Below are 17,014 nucleotides of genomic sequence, written 5' to 3'. Positions count from 1 at the left end.
AATCCCAGTTCACCGCACAGTGAGGAGGAAACATTTCTAATTTATACTGACTGTGGTCTTCCAATAAGGAAGTTGAGGATCCAGTTGCAGAGGGTGCAGAGGCCTAGCGTTTGTAGCTTCTTGACTAGCACTGAAGGCTGAGCTGTAGTTGATGAAGAGCATCCGTATGTATGAGTTACTGTTTTTTTTTAATTTTTTATTTTTCACACCATAAATCACATTAACCATGATACACACTTTTTCCTTTTCACACATACACAGTGCCATTTTCTCCCCCCCCCTCCCTCCTCCCATCCCACCCTCCCTACCTCCCCCCTCCCATCCATTTAAAGTACAAAATCTCGGATACATTAAACCAGTCAAACAATGTTGTCATTCAATAAAAATACACAAGAAATTCCACTGATTCCATTCTTTTCATTTCCTTCTCCTTCCGTTAATTTAGGTAATGATTGTCCACGGTAGGTTTTCGCTATTGTGTTTCATGTAAGGCTCCCATATTTGTTCGAATATTTCAGTATTATTTCTTAAACTATATGTTATTTTTTCTAATGGAATACATTTATTCATTTCTATATACCATTGTTGTATTTTCAAATTACCTTCCAATTTCCAGGTTGACATAATACATTTTTTTGCTACGGCTAGAGCTATCTTAACAAATCTTTTTTGTGCATCCTCCAAATCAATTCCAAATTCTTTGTTTTTAATGTTACTTAGGAGGAAGATCTCTGGATTCTTTGGTATATTGTTTTCTGTTATTTTATTTAATATCTGATTTAGATCTTCCCAAAATTTTTCTACTTTCTCACATGTCCAGATTGCATGAATTGTTGTTTTTGAGGTGATTTAGAGCTGAGTGGAGAGACAGCAATATTACATTTGCTGTGGAGCGAGTGTGACAATAGGCAAATTCCTGTGACTTTCCACACAATAACAGCCAGAGTGAAATGACTGAATAAGTACTAAGTGAAAAGGAAAGCTGGATTATGAAGTATATTTTTGAAATCATCCAAGTAAAATGGATAGCTAACACAATTGAATTGACCCAAATACCTATTTTACCCATATCTTGATTTCTTCCTTTTTTTAAATTAAAATTACGAACAGATGTCATTTCACAGCCGGGTATTTGTCACTTGTATTGCACTAAATGTATAATGATCAAAAGATCTTGAAACTTTTTTTTATTGACTCACACAATGAAAAAGTATTATATCATTGTGTAAGTTTGATAGTTTAGTGTTGCTCCATAAACTAAGATAATTAAAATCAAAGAGTGATGAATGTATGGACAGTGTAACTACATCTGCACCAAATAGCATGTAGAAGTATATGTGCCTGATAATATACTTCAAAATTCTCTTTCAACCATTTTTTTTTGTGTAAGTTATACATTTTGCAAGTATTGGGCAATATTGTTTTATGAGTCTTCTCCATTGTTTTGTAAGATCATGACTGATCCTGTACCCGCCTGATCACCAGGTCACAACTCATTCACTGCCCAGCACTGAATTGGCATTGGGGATGCTGGTGCTATTCAGGCTCGACCTCAAAATACAGGACTGTACCCTGAGAAGCAAGGTGGTCCTGCACTCCACACCTCAGTGCTGAGTAGTCCTATATCCTTTAATGGGTGAGGGATCTTTCAGCTACTCCCATCGGAGAATCTGAGCCAGAACCACCTGGCTGAGAAACAGCCTCTTCCCATGGGCAATGAGACTGCTGAACGACTGAATAAACTGCTCATAAGAATCCTCTGGGACTCTACTATTTATTCAACAATATTGGAAAGTATCAGTTTCAGTGGGTTCACAGAGAAATGAGTTTAGACATATTCAAACATAACCTTATGAACACAGGAGACAAATAGGGGAAGGCGTCAAACAATACTTAATTACTGCACCATTTCATCAGATGCAAGGATCGACAATGAGATAGACAACAGACTCGCCAAGGCAAATAGCGCCTTTGGAAGACTACACAAAAGAGTCTGGAAAAACAACCAACTGAAAAACCTCACAAAGATAAGCGTATACAGAGCCGTTGTCATACCCACACTCCTGTTCGGCTCCGAATCATGGGTCCTCTACCGGCACCACCTACGGCTCCTAGAACGCTTCCACCAGCGTTGTCTCCGCTCCATCCTCAACATCCATTGGAGCGCTCACACCCCTAACGTCGAGGTACTCGAGATGGCAGAGGTCGACAGCATCGAGTCCACGCTGCTGAAGATCCAGCTGCGCTGGATGGGTCACGTCTCCAGAATGGAGGACCATCGCCTTCCCAAGATCGTATTATATGGCGAGCTCTCCACTGGCCACCGTGACAGAGGTGCACCAAAGAAAAGGTACAAGGACTGCCTAAAGAAATCTCTTGGTGCCTGCCACATTGACCACCGCCAGTGGGCTGATAACGCCTCAAACCGTGCATCTTGGCGCCTCACAGTTTGGCGGGCAGCAGCCTCCTTTGAAGAAGACCGCAGAGCCCACCTCACTGACAAAAGGCAAAGGAGGAAAAACCCAACACCCAACCCCAACCAACCAATTTTCCCTTGCAACCGCTGCAATCGTGTCTGCCTGTCCCGCATCGGACTGGTCAGCCACAAACGAGCCTGCAGCTGACGTGGACTTTTTACCCCCTCCATAAATCTTCGTCCGCGAAGCCAAGCCAAAGAAACAACTACATAGATATTCACATCGAACCCAGGTTGGATTCTGATATCAGTGGCTACCTATCTTCTACACACTTCCACACATATACACACTTCACAGAATGGGACTTTCAAACATTCTCCAGAGTCCCTATACCAATGAGGGTGCGACTCTCTTCAAGCACTGGTCTTTTGCAGCACTATGGCTCAATTTAAGTGTAGTGCACATCTCCAGTGATGTCCACAATAGTGTCCTGGAGTGATGTCTGGGACTAGGACCAAGAGGCAGAGAGAAAGAAATATGGCATGCATCCATGTTTTGTACTGTGACAGATTAAAAGGAGATAAATTGTGTGGGGTTTTTAGTTAGGTCACATTCAGATACAAAACACTTCAAAACAGATCTCATTTAAAATGCTGGAGCTCTGCTCAAGCCAGACAGTCCAGGCTCCGGGTGCCTTTGCATAAATTTTGAAGAATGCCTATAAGTACTTCACAAGTAGGTGTTAATTAGATATGCTGTGGAGTAATGGATTATTGTTTTGGAAAGCAACAGATGAACAAACTCAGAAGATTGAGTCTGGTGCTTCAGTGTGTCTGAGCGCAGTTGGCTGCTCTAAGAGGGTCATGTGGTTTTCTCTGAGTGAGCGAGAGAGAGAGAGAGAGAGAGAGAGAGAGAGAATTCAATTCTACAATTCTATAGTTCAGCAGCAACAGCTGGGACTGGAACAGGACAAGTTGGCAAGCTTGTGGAAAAACCCTATTTGGAAGATAGGTTGTGAATTCTTAGTTCAGCCTAGTCAAAGCCCTTGTGGTCCATACAAGAGGAGATGGCTGGCTGTATAATGTTTCACTTGAAATAAGGGAAACAAAAAGGGACCCTGTGGTGAGTTGAAGAAAAAGGTTATCATCTGGAAAACCCTGATGGGTTTCTTTGGCAAGACACTGAAGTGGCTGATTTCACCTCTCAAGATGCAGGATCTCATACTTGTATGTATTAACTCCATCTGCCACTTCTCTGCCCACTGATCTATATCTTGTTGATTTCTTTAATAGACTTCTGTGCAGCTGCACCAAGAGAAGCAGGTTTGACAACATCTGTGGAAAAAGCAAATGTTTTGGGATGAGAATTTGAACCAAAGTGGAAAGTTCTGCATCTGACCAAAATAAAGAAAGTGTTGGGTGCTATCGGTAGCCCAATAATGATGCAGACAGAAGACTGAGGGGAACGATAGGCCTTATTAAGCAAGAGACTTCTGGCTTGGGTCTAGGCTAGAAAAATGAGCGGGAAGGAGAGGGGACTCAACCTTTTTGGTCAGGGGTCACATGGGAAGGATCAAGGGAGGAACTAAGGTAGGGGGACTCCTGGAGGGTGGGCCAGCCAGTACATATTGCCATATCACCACATTCATCGTCCCCTTTTATTAAAAAAGAACCCACCAGTAATAAACAAAACCTGGAGGCAATACAACAGCAGAAACAATAACATTTAACAATCAACAAAACTGGCTGAGGAAGCGGATGTGTCCCCCACCCCCGGCCAGAGGTTGAGCCATACAGGCGGCCTCCTTTGTCTTCCAGACTGCCGGGGAACTGGTGTTTCAGTACGGCGCTCCTCCAAAGAGGGGCTGACGGGGGAGTGTCCGATGCCAGAACTGTGGGGGTTGGGGCACTGGCGGTGGACTCCTGAAGTGCTGGGGTTCTTCCACCACTGCAGAAGGGATAGGAGCCTGGGCGTCCGGCTGGAGGTTGGGCAGCTCAGACTCCAGGGCTGTGCTTGGCTGTGCTGGCAAGGCAGTCTTGGGGTCTCCGGCCCTTGCCAGGTCTCGTAAGGGCACGATGTCCTCATGGCCGTCCGGATACCTCACAAATGCATACTGGGGGTTGGCATGAATGAGGTGTACATTTTCAACCAGTGGATCTTCCTCTAACGTGCTTCCAAAGGAGAACTGGCCCTGGGGATGTCAGCCAGGGAGGGATGGAAAAACCATTCGCCGACCTCCTAAGGAAAGCAAAGAGGCGTTCATGTGGGGTGGTGTTAGTTGCGGTGGAAAGTAACAACTGGATAGCATGGAGGGCTTCTGGAAAAATGTCCTGTCAGTGGGACACTGGTAAACGTTTGGACCTGAGGGCTAGGAGCACCACCTTCCAGATGGTGCCATTCTCCCTTTCCACCTGGCCATTACCTCTAGGATTATAGCTGGTGGTCCTGCTGGGTGGCTATGCCTCTGGTCAGGAAGTACTGACACAACTCCTCACTCATGAACGAGGTTCCCCGGTCACTATGAATATAGTCAGGGTACCAAAATAGAGTGAAGATACTATTCAGGGCCTTGATGACCGTAGTTGAGGTCATATCCGGGCAGGGAATTGCAAAGGGGAACCTGGAAAATTCGTCCACCACCGTCAGGAAGTAGCCGTTCCTATTTGTGGTAGGGAGGGGGCCCTTGAAATTGACACTGAGTCATTCGAAAGGGCAGGTGGCCTTGATGAGGTGTGCCTTCTTTGGCTGGTATAACTGAGGCTTACACTCAGCGCAGATTTGGCAGTGTCTGGTCGTGAACCGGACATCCTCGACGGAGTAGGGGAGGTTCTTTGACCTAATAAAGTGATAGAGCCTTGTGACTCCGGGATGACACAGACTGTTGTGCAGGACATGGAGACAATCGAGATTCACACTGGTGCACGTCCCTCGGGATAGGGCATCCGGGGGATCATTAAGCTTACCCGGCCAGTACAAGATGTCATAATTGTAGGTGGATAGCTCAATCTTCCAACTCAGAATCTTGTCGTTCTTGATTTTACCCCAATGTTTGGCGCTGAACATGAAGGCCACTGGCCTCTGATCAGTTGACAGGGTAAATCTCTTACCGACTAGGTAGTGCCGCCAGTGGTGCACTGCCTCAACAGTCGCCTGCGTCTCCTTCTCGACGGAGGAGTGCCGTGATTCGGGGGCATGAAGGGTACGGGAAAAAAATGCTATCTGCCTGCCTGCCTGGTTTAATGTGACAGCCAGTGTGAAGTCGGAAGCATTACTTTCCACCTGGAAGGGGACAGACTTATCCACAGCATGCATCGTGGCCTTAGTGATGTCTCCACATATCTGATTAAAAGCAGCTTGGGCCTCTGCCGATGGTGGAAAAGTGGTTGACTGAATTAGGGGATGGGCCTTATCGGTGTAATTGGGCACCCACTGCACATAGTATGAGAACAGCCCTAAGCATCGTTTCAGCACCTTCACGGTGCAGTCTCTTGCTTAATAAAGCCTATCGTTCCCCTCAGTCTCTGTCTGCATCATTATTGGGCTACCGATAGCGCCCAACAATTTATTAAGCAAGAGACTGCTGGTCTAGGCTAGGAAAATGAGCAGGAAGGAGAGGGGACTCGACCTTTATGGTCAAGGGTCACATGAGAAGATCAAGGGAGGAGCTAAGGTAGGGGGATCCCCAGAGGCGGGCCAGCCAGTACATACAGCCATATCACTACAGAAAGGAAAATGAACAGGAAGTACAAGGATTCAAAAATACCCATTAATACAAAAGCAGTTTTTTTCATCAGTTGCAGAAATATAAGAAGCCATGAGAGTTGTGGATAAAAAAAATTAAAATTTCATTCAGCATGTGAAGAAACAGAAAATTTAAAGTTCCAAAGCTTTAAATGGAACACAATCAAACACTGTGGGAGAACAGCTAATGCAAATAGAAAGTTGCCATTGAAATTAATGTGCAAATCCTTGGGCTACTGCTTCCTCAGAGGAAGGTTAATTGAATCTTCCTGGGGTATGTTAGACAGTATCAGAGGTAAAAAGAAAGATGTTTGCATTATACCATATATGGGTGAGGCACTGGATCTATTGAGCAACAAAGGAGATTCTAAATGAGGCTTGAAACAGACTCAGATCCTGCAAAAATTATAATTGCCATTAATTTGAGAAAATAAAAACATTTATCTGTCACTGAAATCCTTTTAAAATAAAAAAAAATGTTTAATTCTTTTCCTACAATTGCAATTCAAGTTCTACTTTCCATCTGACCTTTACCCACATCCAAACTTCTCTATCCAAATCTCCTCAACCCCCCTACCAAGTGGTTTCTTCCCTTGTCTGCTTCTCCACCACTCCTATTTTTATTAACAGAGTCCTATTACCTATTGGCCTTTCCCTCCCCCCAACTTTTTTAAAAATTCTTCATATCCCTCCTTCCCATCTTTCTCTTGAAAAAGGGTTCCGAGATGAAATACGAATTGACTATTCCTCTCCCTTGGATGAGTCCATCTAGCTTCTCATTGTTTGTTGAAGATTCCAGTATCTGCTGTTCTTGCGTTACTTCGATTTCAATTACGTGTTTAGCTGACAGTAATGTTCAGGAATTGAGCAATGTAAAAAAAAAATGTTTAAGTTGCAAACATAAAAATTTTGGCTTGGGCATCAAACCAAATCGAAAAGTGTAATTTCAGCAATAGTTGGAGAACATTGTTATAAGTAGCATGCATTTCTAGAGCATCAATATGCGTGAGGGCTATCTAAGGCAGTGATAGACAAGGCAGAGCGGAAAGTGAAAAATAGTTTTCTAACCAATATGCATAGATATTATCACAAGATTCAAGACAGTGCAAAGTGGTGACTTGCAAATCATGAGATTTGATCCCTGTTTTCAGTTTACTGCCTAGAAATAGTCTTAAGCTGCCTCATTTAGCATATTATGGAACGCTATTCTGGTTATCCACTACCTATCTGCTTCCATTTGGTTACCATATAATTTGGGCATTACTTTAACAGAGTGTTGTAGCTTTCAATCAAAATATGATCTACGGTGTGGTTGCAATGTTTAGGACAGGAATATTAAGGATGAAATAATACTGACTTTCAGCATTTTGTACAACTGTTGGTGATGTCACTTCCTGAGCTTGCAGCTGCTTATCTCAGATGTATGTCAATTTACTTGCAGAAGTGCATGTGGTTTCACATGAAGCAGGAAGAATGGTTTTGTAACCACTTCTTCTTGTGGAGACTTCACTGCGTAGGTTTTTTTTATTAACTTGAAGACGCCATTTTGTGAAGGTAGATAGTTCCACACACTTATCAGGTATGGAATATGCTGCCATTTCTAGATAATTACTGCAAAGCTTATTTTAAGGAGTATGTCAGATGCCAACGTGTTTATGTGCTTTGATGCTGTATGTAGACAATCTTCTCTGTTGGTTTTGTATCCCAGTGATGGTCTAATATTATCCTTCTTTTGCATTGTGAAACCTGTTGCAGAAAAAAAGATCATGAGATGATCCCTCTTTGAACTTATTGACTGGTGTGTTAATGTTGAGGAAAGTTGCATTTAGTTGTGCTTCATTTGGGCTGAGCAGTAAACTGCTATCCACAGTTTCTCATGACGCGCAAATTTGTAGACAGAATATGACTACACAGGCCTTTCAGCCCACGATGAGCTGAACTATGAAAACCTTTTCCATAACAATCTAGTTTTTACCTATCTGACACCCGTAACCCTTCATTTTTATTATGATATCTTTTTTTTTAACTGTCAATTAAATGCTGCTAAGAGACTGTGGTTGCATGTGATGTATTTGAAATTCAAAATGAATGAGTGGCCTTAAATATTGTTACAGTCATAAAAGGCCTAATGTGGAAAATAAATTCCATGCCTTTAAACAAATTCTGTTTCCTATTATTTCAATATATGACTGATTTCATAATTCTGAAAGATATTGATAGAACAGATCAAAATGATTGCAAATATTTTTATTGAAGGTGACAGCATTACATGTTTGTTGCTAATTTGGCTGGAGAACTGCAGGCCATTAGATGAAAACTATTCATGATCAAGGAAAGTGTTGAAAGGCAGAAAGATCTTGAGAGAGAGAGAGAGAGAGCCCACCCCAAAGACAGACCTCACAAACACAATCAATATCACTTAATTTTAGGAACATTTATAACTACCCTGCAATGGTGTAGCTCCTTGATCACAACTGTTAAACAAATGGTGGAAACTTATGAGAAATTTTTTAATCTATGATTTGCAGCTTTTCCAGGGTAGACTAGATGAGCTTTCATGGGGGGAGGGAAGGTGGAGAGAGGGAGCAGGACTGGCTACTTTGATTAAAAGCTGTTTGCAATAAGCTGTGAAAAATGAAGTAACCAAAAATAATAACTTAACCCTAGAATGGAAGACCAGATCTGCAGAGAGATTATATTTTTATATAACTGACTGAATGAAAACTATTATTGCAAGTTATTTTGTTTTTATTACAAAGTTTAAATAATTAGATTAATCAAATGTGATAATATCTCAGAGACATTAAATTTTTCACATTATGTGGGTATAGAAGGAGTAGACAATAAATATTTTCTCCTTATCAGAGGCAAATTAGTGGATATTAGTTTCGGATGAGAGGTAAGAGATTCATTTAAGAGAGAGATGAGCACATGAATCATTCAGGCATTGAAGGCAACAAACCAATCACAGGAAGATGGGATTAATATGAATAGGTATCCCCTGGCCAGCATGGATGTGATGGGCCAAATGATTTGTTTCCATGTTTCAGAGAGTTGGTAAAAGTACACAGGAAAAAGACATAAATAGTCTATTCTGGAACACGGTTATGCTTTTGTTGTGTTCATAGCCATGCAACACAGTGCGGATTAATTTGAATGTCAGTCAAACTTGATCACGGCCTAGTGCCCCTGCTCCTGAGCCACTGATTCAGTTCTGAAAAGAACTGAAGAAAAATTTGCCAGCAGTGTAATTTGAATGTCAGTCAAACTTGATCACGGCCTAGTGTCCCTGCTCCTGAGCCACTGATTCAGTTCTGAAAAGAACTGAAGGAAAATTTGCCAACAGTGGTATGTTCCCTTCACATATCTTGTCTTGTATTAATGTATACTGAAGTCTAAGATCCACTTGACACCAGATGCATCCTGCATGTGTAATTGGCAGGTTTGATAGCATATTGAAGCTGTCGATGTCCTACAGATGGATTTACTTTCATTCATGGTCAAACCCCCAAACTATAAAATGAAAAGACTTTCCAGATTATGGTTAGAACCATAGAATACTATAGCACAGAAGCAGGCCTCTTCGGCCCTTCTAGTCTATGGCAAACCATTTTTCCCTAGTCCTACTGATCTGCACCTAGCCCATAGCCCCCCATACCTCTATGTACCTGTCCAAATTCCTCTTAAATGTTAAAATTGAACCCACATTCACAACTTCAGCTGGAAGATTGTTCCATTCCCCGACCACTCTCTGTGTGAAGAAGTTCCCCCTCGCATTCCCCCTAAATGTTTCCCTTTTCACTCTTAACCCTTGTCCTCTGATTTGTATCTCACCTATCCTCAGTGTTTTCCACTTTTACTTTTTACATTTACTCTGTCTATCCCCCTCATAATTTTAAATACTCCTATCAAAGCTCCACTCATTCTTTTATGCTCCAGGGAATAAAGTTCTAACCTGTTCAAACTTTCCCTGTAACTCAGTTCCTGAAGTCTGGGTAATGTCCTAGTAAATCTTCTCTGCATTCTTTTTATCTTATTCATATCTTCCCTGTTATTAGGTGACCAAACCTGTACACAATATTCCAAATATGACCTCACCAATGCCTTCTACAACTTACCATAACATCCCAACTCCTGTACTCAATACTTTGATTTATGAAGGCAAATATGCCAAAAGCTCACTTTACAACCCTGTCCACTTTGTCACCACTTTCATGGAATTATATATCTGTATTCCCATGTCCCTCTGTTCTATCACACTCCTCAATGCCCTACCATTCACCATTTATGTCCTTGCTTGGTATGTCCTTCCAAAACTGCAACACCTCACACTTGTTGGCATTAAATTCCATCTGCCATTTTTCAGCCCATCCCTCTGCAAGCTTTGAAAACATTCTTCACTGTCCACAATGCCTCCAATCTTTGTGTAATCTGAAAACTTGCTGATCTAATTTACCACTTTATCATCCAGATCGTTGATATAAATAACAAACAGCAATGGTCCCAGGACCAATCCCTGAGGCACAGGCCTCCATTATTATGACCATTATTCTCTGGCTTCTCCCATCAAGACATTGTCGAATCCAGTTCACTACCTCACCATGACTATCGAGTGTCTGAACTTTTGTGACTAACCTCCCATGGAGGACCTTGTGAAAGGCCTTACTAAAGTCCATGTAGACAACATCCACACCCTTTCCTTCATCAACTTTCTTGTTAACCTCCTCAAAAAAACTCTATAAGGTTGGTTAAACACAACCTTCCACGCACAAAGCCACATTCACTCTCCCTAATCAATTTCTAGCTTTCCAAATTGTTGCATATCCAATCTCTTAGAACGCCTTCCACTAATTTACCTACTACTGATGTCAGGCTCACTGGCCAATAATTTACAGAGTTACTTTTGGAGCCTTTTTTTTAATCAATGAAATAATGTGAGCTACCCTCCAATCCTCCGGCACCACACCTGTCGCTAAGGACATTTTAAATATTTCTGCCAGAGCCCCTGCATTTTCTACACTAGTCTCCCTCAAGAACTGAGGGAATATCTTGTCAGGTCCTGGGGATTTATCCACCCTTATTTATCCACAACTAGGATTTTGTTGGATCTTCAGGAGTTAAGTTATAGGGAAAGATTAAACAGGTTTGGACTTTGTTCCTTGGAGCAGAGAAGAATGAGGGGAGATTTGATAGAGGGTTCCAAAATTATGAGGTTGAGACAAAGTAAATGTGAGTAGGCTCTTTCCACTTAGATTAGGAGAGATAAATACAGGAGGGCATGCCTTTAGGGTTAAAGGTCAAAGGTTTAGGGGAAACTTCTTCCCTGTGAGTGGTGGGAGTGTGGAATGAGCTGCCATTTGAAATGGTAAATGCAGGCTCACTCTTAAGTTTTAAGAATAAATAAATAAATATATCATGTGGGTTGTTTTTCAGTTTTGTTCCCTTTTCTTCATTGTACTGAATTGATTATAAAAAAAAATTTAAAAAGATTGAAAAAGAAAGAAAGAATAAATAGTATTGATACATGGATGGGAGAGGACTGGTGTTTTATGGAATTGGTGCAGGTCGGTGGGACTAGCGGAATGATATTTCAGCACAGACTACGGGGGCCAAATGGCCTGTTTTCTGTGCTGTAGTGTTCTATCGTTCGATTTGCTCTAAGACAGCAAGCACTTCCTCCTCTTTTCACGACCTCACTGCTTGTTTTCCTTACTTCCCACCACTCTATGCCTGTTTCCTGAGTGAAAACGTATGGGGGAAAAAAACATTTAAGATCTCCCCCATCTCTTTTGGCTCCATACAAAGCCGACTACTCTGATCTTCAAGGGGACCAATTGTGCTCCTTACTATCCTTTTGCTCTTAATATACCTATAGAAACCCTTAGGATTTTCCTTCACATTGTCGGTCAAAGCAATCTTTTTTTTTTTGCCTTTCTAATTTATTTCTTGATACTTTTCTTGTATTTTTTTAATACTCCTCAAGTACCTCATTGCTCCATGTTGTTTATACCTGCTATATACTTCTCTCTTCTTCTGAACCAGAAGCCCAATATCCCTTGAAAACCAAGGTTCCCTATGCCTGCTAACCTTGCCTTTAATACTGACTGGAACATACAAACTCTTTACTCTCAAAATGTCACCTTTAAAGGTCCTCCACTTACCTCATACATCTTTACTTAAAAAACAATTTATCCCAATCCTTGCATTCTAGATCCTTTCTCATTTCCTCAGAATTAGCCTTTCTCCAATTTACAATCTCAACCTGAGACCCAGACTTATCCTTCTCCATAATTAACTTGAAACTAATGGCATTATTATTACTGGACCCAAAAATGTTCTCCAACACATACTTCTGTAACCTGTCCTTTCTTGTTCCCTGAAAGTATCCAGTAACTAGAGTAATCTCTCTAGTTGGTACCTCCATATAGTGATTTTTTAAAAACCTTCCTGAACACATTTGACAAACTCCAAGCCATCCAGCCTTTTTACAGTATGAGAGTCCCAGTCAATTTGTGGAAAATTTAAATCTCCTACTATCACAACCTTATGTTTCTTGCAGCTGTCTGCTATCTCTCTACAGATTTGCTCCTCCAATTCTCATGGACTATTGGGCGTTCACTAATACAAAACCACGAGAGTGGTTATACCTTTACTGTTCTTCAGCTCCACCCATATAGCCTCAGTAGACATGCCATCTTGTCTGTCCTGCCTGAGCACAGCTGTGATATTTTCCCTGAAGAGCATGCCACTCGTCCTTCTTTCATCCCCCCCCCTCATTCTATCTAAAGCAACAGAAGCCCAGATCATTAAGCTGCCAGTCCTGCCCCTCCTGCAACCAAGTTTCACTGATGGCCACAATATCATAATTCCATGTGCCAATCTACACTCTAAGCTCATCTGCCTCTCCTACAATATTCCTTGCATTAAAATAGATGGAGTTTAGAAAATTTCCAACACATACAACCGTTGACATCTAACGGTGCATGCAATTTTTCACATCATCCTTTCTCTCCTCCACTCTTCGATCTGCTCTGGCACTCTGGTTCCCCTCCCCCTGAAAATCTAGTTTAAACCTAATCTTCCTGCAAGGATATTAGTCCCTTTCCTGTTCAGGTACAAACCATCCTGTTGGAACTGGTCCCACCTCCCCTGGAAAAGAGCCCAATGGTCTAGAAACCTGAAGCCTTCCCTTCTGCACATGTCTTTAGCCACATGTTAAGCTGCATTATCCTCCTATTTCCTTACTAGTGTGGTGCATGGGACCCTGGATGTCCTGTCCTTCAAGCTAGCACCTAACTCCGTGAACTCTCCTTGCAGGACCTCCTCACCATTCATTTGTTCCTACATGGACCATGACATCTGGCTTCTTACCCTCCCTCCTGAGAATGCCGTGAAATCAATCTGAGATATCTCAGATCCTGGCACCAGCGAGGCAACATACCATCAGGGGTGTTTGATCTCTTCCACAGAACCTCTGGTCTGTCCCCCTAACAGTGGAATCCCCTATCACTACAACTCGCCTATTCTCCTTCCTCAAGACTAGACTCTGTGCCAGAGACCTGATCTCTGTGGCTTGTGCCTGTTAGGTTGTTCCCCCAATAGTATCCAAAATGGTATACTTGTTATTGAGGAGAATGGCCACAGGGGTGCCCTGCACTGCCTGTCTGTTCCTTTTCCCTCTCCTGACCATCACCCATCTACCCTCCTCCTGCCTCCTGGGTGTGATAGAGTCCCTGTAACTCCTGACAATTGCCCCCTCTGCCTCCAGAATGAATCTTGAGGAATATCACTACATATTCTTCCTGGACAACCTTAAATATAATGGAATGAGCATGTAATTTTCCAATGTTAGGCATCTGATTCCATCATTTCCATCTCTCCTTTACCTGTTCCTATTTTGTCTAAATTTAGATTTTTTTCCTTCTCTGAACTTTTCTTTCCCTCTCTTTTCAACTGGTCTTTCTCCTTCTCACACCATCTGTCCTATACTCTATTATCTTTTAGCCCCACCCCTTGCTTCTTTGTACTTTGTACGGGTGAAGCAGGTATCATCTATTTTTTTACTTTAGATCTTCCTTTTGCAGATATTTATGGTTGAAGGATAGATTAAAGGGAAGCATTAGGAAAAGGCATACTTATTGTAAAAGTTGCTTAGATTAAGCTCTCACACATTGATAAAAGAAGCAATGAATCAATGCAGAATAAGAAATAAAAATGTATTTGAATCTATAAAGGCATATGGGGGGCCTGTCGAGTCGATGCCAAATGACAGAACAATCTCACTTAACTGATTTCGCCCCCCCCCCCCCCCCACATCCACTCCTGCAGATTCTGCAACCCATCTCCACATTCAGTGCAACTTACAAATGATTCTTTGAAGCTGAGCGTCATTGAGATTTGGGAGGAAACAAGTGAACATGGGAAAAACTGTCCACAGAGTTTCAGGAAGAATATACAAACCATAGACAGAGAGCATAAGAGATCCCTTGATGGCAAAATTGAGTAGGAATCACCATATTTTGTTCCATGATTGTCAGAGAAATAGCCTGAGAGACATCGATAATCCACTATTCATAAAGAATCACAATTGTATTTGTCATGAATTTTATTTCCAGTAAATAGAAATCATCATTGCAAAGAATTATGACTGACTACAGAAGTTTCAGAAATGGCGTCATTAATCACTTTGATTATCTCATCAATATTTTAGCAACTGCAGCTTTTTCAGTTTGTTTTCTATCATTTGCAATTTTTACTAAATCTCTCCAGAGTCCATAACTCTTCTCAAGGGAGTGATTTTCTCTCTGTGCTTCATGTGACAAAATCTTACATCTATTCCTTACAGCTTCCCTTTGTAGAAAGTCCCTTGGGATCAAGCCTGATAGAGGTAGTGATCTGTGTAAAAGAGATGAAACACCTGCAGTAGACCCTTCAGACCATTAACACCATATCTGCAAAATCCTACATATCAACTGATAAGCAAAGAATACCAGCATCCTCTCACAGACCAATAACCACAGCAACTCCAATTACAATAAGGCAGCTCCAATGGCTTTGCCACATTGTTTGATTGACAGATTCTGGGTACATTACTCATGGCATGACATTGTCAAGTGGGCAGAGGACAAAATGAAAGCAAAACAATATAGCGTTCTAATTTATAATGGAAATCCTTAAACCATGACTACTCTAAATGGAAAAGAAGTAGCTAGACTGGTACTAATAACTTTGTCTCTTGTGGAGTATATAGACATCCAGTACACCAGGTGAAGAAGTACACCAGCTACCATAGTGCTCTCACTTCCACTTAATTTGGCACCTCCTACCCTGCCTGGCAGCTTGTGCATATCTCAAACTATACTCGTTAACTATTCATTATCATTTCTGTAAGCTGAAGTGAGATCCTACCACCTTTCAAATTTTCCCCTTCCTATCCCTGATCCTGCTTGTTCCTCTGCACAAACCCCTCTCCACACCCTCCCCGCCATCTTTCCTATACTTCACCAGATTCTAGAGCAAGTAGCCTTTGTGTTCCCATGTATCACCCTCCAACAGTTGTCTCCACCTTCACCCTCCCTTCTTACCATTTGACTCCATCCGTCCTTTTTAAAAAAATCTGATTCTGCCCATCACCCATCAACCTGTCTCCCACCACACTTCCCCCTCTATTTGCCTGTCATCCCTCACCTCAATCACCTGTCATCTACCAATGCTTGATTCATCCCTCCTCCTCTCCCCTTAATTTTGGGTCTCTTCTATCTCTTTTCTCTGTCCTGACCCACAAATGCTGCTCGGTCTGCCTAGTTCCTCCAGAAGTTATTTACTCCAGATTCCAGCATCTTCATTCTCTTGTGTCTTCATCAGCCACTGCACTATCCACTGAATTAGAATGGAAGCAAATTATCCTTGATCATGTGGGACAACTTAAGAAGGAGACATCACTGTTGGAAACTGGAATATTCAAGAGAAATGCAAGTTAATCGTAACAATCACACTGGCATGGGATTAGAACTTCTGGACTGAAATTTAAAATCCTTAATGAACTGCAAACTTCAATTGAAATTTTTTTAAATTACGTTTTTAAAGTCTGAGACATTTTCTAACCAAGTTGGTCGATTGGCACTGAGGTGGCCCAAAGTGTACGCGGAGAATGAGTTTTAAAGAGCACCATGTTTTATTGTGTGACTTACTTTAGCATTTATAACTACCTCTGTGTCAGACGCTTAACAATTTGGGTTCTGAACTGTTGCTAAGAAATTTGCTGTTGGGACTTGCAGAAATTCTTGTATACAGTATTTGTTATTGCCTGAGGTCTTTAAGCAATATTATTTAGCTATGGACAACCATGCTGTTTGGTTGTTGGAGAGGACTTATTGTAAAAGTTGTTCTTGTTGTGACATGTCTTGGAGACTCAGTGTTGTCTGAACTCTTGAGGTCTCTTTAATGTACAGTGGAGGAGAGTGGAGTGCATTTTCACGTTTAATTTTATTCAATCAAATTCCATTACTGCCTGTTCCTTTTTCGAGGCTGGTTATCAAAGGTCATTTTGTCTTAGAGGAGTTTCCGCAAGGAATTTTAATGTATTGAAAGCAAAATTATTAAACCACTTTACATAAACAAAATTTGGTTCACCATTTATTTAATGGCTAATTAAGAACTTGCAGAAATCTATGCAATTTTGGAGCCAACATTTTTACAAAAGCAATGAATTAACTTTTAATGAATCAAGATTTAAAAAAAAAGCCTTCTGTAGCTTTATAATGATCTATAATTCCCATAGAACATTCCTAAAACACCTTAAAGAACGATCAGGAGACCAAAAATAGCACAGATGCACTGTTCTGGTCCCCTAACTA

At 41.5% G+C, this 17,014-nt stretch overlaps 1 protein-coding gene across 5 annotated transcripts in view; it reads left to right on the top strand.

Moving 5' to 3' along the window:
• The window catches only part of dock8 (dedicator of cytokinesis 8), a 259,931-nt gene that overhangs the window by 82,846 nt on the left and 160,071 nt on the right, over window positions 1-17,014 (top strand). The window contains exon 1 of one of the 5 annotated variants that reach the window (XM_069927650.1): window positions 7,626-7,737. The exons of the other annotated variants lie outside the window; for them this stretch is intronic. The gene's annotated coding sequence lies outside the window, so the exon portion shown is untranslated. Of the gene's footprint in view, window positions 1-7,625; window positions 7,738-17,014 lie in introns of those variants that run through there. 5 annotated transcript variants of the gene reach the window in all.

Source organism: Narcine bancroftii, chromosome 1 (assembly GCF_036971445.1).
Source record: "Narcine bancroftii isolate sNarBan1 chromosome 1, sNarBan1.hap1, whole genome shotgun sequence".
NCBI lineage: Eukaryota > Metazoa > Chordata > Chondrichthyes > Torpediniformes > Narcinidae > Narcine > Narcine bancroftii.
Note: the sequence above shows the minus strand (reverse complement) of the source record. Positions and strands in the feature narration are given on the sequence as shown.